The sequence below is a fragment of the Petromyzon marinus genome, unplaced genomic scaffold (genome assembly GCF_048934315.1).
Source record: "Petromyzon marinus isolate PM22_M1 ecotype Great Lakes invasive population unplaced genomic scaffold, UKy_Petmar_22M1.pri1.0 PM_G_Scaffold_38, whole genome shotgun sequence".
Classification (NCBI taxonomy): Eukaryota; Metazoa; Chordata; class Hyperoartia; order Petromyzontiformes; family Petromyzontidae; genus Petromyzon; species Petromyzon marinus.
The window spans coordinates 150,001-152,500 of NW_027422961.1; positions in this window are offsets into that span (position 1 = coordinate 150,001).

The window sequence follows — 2,500 nt, forward strand, 5'->3', positions numbered from 1 at the left end:
AGGTGCGATGGAAATCTTTTCTCGTTTTGGTGCGTGCTACATTTTTACGGATAGACCCCGTGAAACGCTAGAAATTGGCGGGGATGTGTCTCTTGTGGCTCACGGGGCTGTTAGGGTGGCACAGAAATCCCTCGGAATGGGAAAACGGGTCATTTTCGTGTTGCCACATTGCATGCGAACGGCATGAAACTTCCAGAGGCATTTGCAGCAGGAATGCATGTGCAGTCAAAAAAGTGAATATTTTTCACGGATAGACCCCGTGAAACGCTAGAAATTGGCGGCGATGTCTCTCTTGTGGCTCACGGGGCTGTTAGGGTGGCACAGAAATCCCTCGGAATGGGAAAACGGGTCATTTTCGTGTCGCCACATTGCATGCGAACCGCATGAAACTTCCAGAGGCATTTGCAGCAGAAATGCATGTGCAGTCAAAAAATTGAATATTTTTCACGGATAGACCCCGTGAAACGCTAGAAATTGGCGGGGATGTGTCTCTTGTGGCTCACGGGGCTGTTAGGGTGGCACAGAAATCCCTCGGAATGGGAAAAAACGGGTCATTTTCGTGTCGCCACATTGCATGCGAACCGCATGAAACTTCCAGAGGCATTTGCAGCAGGAATGCATGTGCACTCAAAAAATGTGATATTTTTCACGGAGAGACCCCGTGAAACGCTAGAAGTGGGCGGGGATGTCTCTCTTGTGGCTCACGGGGCTGTTAGGGTGGCACAGAAATCCCTCGGAATGGGAAAACGGGTCATTTTCGTGTCGCCACATTGCATACGAACCGCATGAAACTTCCAGAGGCATTTGCAGCAGGAATGCATGTGCACTCAAAAAAGTGAATATTTCTCACGGATAGACCCCGTGATACGCTAGAAATTGGCGGGGATGTCTCTCTTGTGGCTCACGGGGCTGTTAGGGTGGCACAGAAATCCCTCGGAATGGGAAAACGGGTCATTTTCGTGTCGCCACATTGCATGCGAACCGCATGCAACTTCCAGAGGCATTTGCAGCAGAAATGCATGTGCAGTCAAAAAAAAATTGATATTTTTCACGGATAGACCCCGTGAAACGCTAGAAATTGGCGGGGATGTGTCTCTTGTGGCTCACGGGGCTGTTCGGGTCGCACAGAAATCCCTGGGAATGGGAAAACGGGTCATTTTCGTGTTGCCACATTGCGTACGAACCGCATGAAACTTCCAGAGGCATTTGCAGCAGGAATGCATGTGCACTCAAAAACTTCTATATGTTTCACGGATAGACCCCGTGAAACGCTAGAAATTGGCGGGGATGTGTCTCTTGTGGCTCACGGGGCTGTTAGGGTGGCACAGAACTCCCTCGGAATGGGAAAAGGGGTCATTTTCGTGTTGCCACATTGCATAGGAACGCCATGAAACTTCCAGAGGCATTTGCAGCAGAAAGGCACGTGCACTCAAAAATTTTAATATTTTTCACGCATAGACCCCGTCAAACGCTAGAAGTTGGCGGGGATGTCTCTCTTGTGGCTCACGGGGCTGTTAGGGTCGCACAGAAATGCCTCGGAATGGGAAAACGGGTCATTTTTGTGTGGCCACATTGCATAGGAACGGCATGAAACTTCCAGAGGCATTTGCAGCAGGAATGCATGTGCACTCAAAAACGTCTATATTTTTCACGGATAGACCCCGTGAAACGCTATAAATTGGCGGGGATGTCTCTCTTGTGGCTCACGGGCGCTGTTAGTTAGGGTCGCACAGAAATCCCTCGGAATGGGAAAAGGGGTCATTTTCGTGTTGCCACATTGCGTACGAACGGCATGAAACTTCCAGAGGCATCTGCAGCAGAAATGCATGTGCACTCAAAAACGTCTATATTTTTCACGGATAGACCCCGTGAAACGCTAGAAATTGGCGGGGATGTGTCTCTTGTGGCTCACGGGGCTGTTAGGGTCGCACAGAAATCCCTCGGAATGGGAAAACGGGTCATTTTCGTGTTGCCACAATTGGCATACGAACGGCATGAAACTTCCAGAGGCATTTGCAGCAGAAATGCATGTGCACTCAAAAACGTGAATATTTTTTCACGGATAGACCCCGTCAAACGCTCGAATTTGGCGGGGATGTTTCTCTTGTGGGTCACGGGGCTGTTCGGCTCGCACAGAACTCCCTTGGTCCACCTGATTCGTGCATACAGGCAGCAACTAAAACTCTGTAAACCTGCTGTGAGGACATCTAAACAGTGGACCAGTGAGGCTGTGGAAGATTTGCGGGCGTGCTTAGACTGTACTGACTGGGATATGTTCACGACTGCTACCAATAGTCTGGATGAACTCACAGAGGCTGTGTACATCAGCTTCTGTGAGGACTGCTGTATCCCAACACGTACCAGGGTGAACTTTAACAACAACAAGCCCTGGTTCTCAGCAAAGCTCAAAAGGTTGAGGTTGGAGAAGGAGGAAGCGTTTAGGAGTGGGGATAGAGACAGATTCAAGGAGTCGAAGAACAGGTTTAGCAAAGCGGTGAGA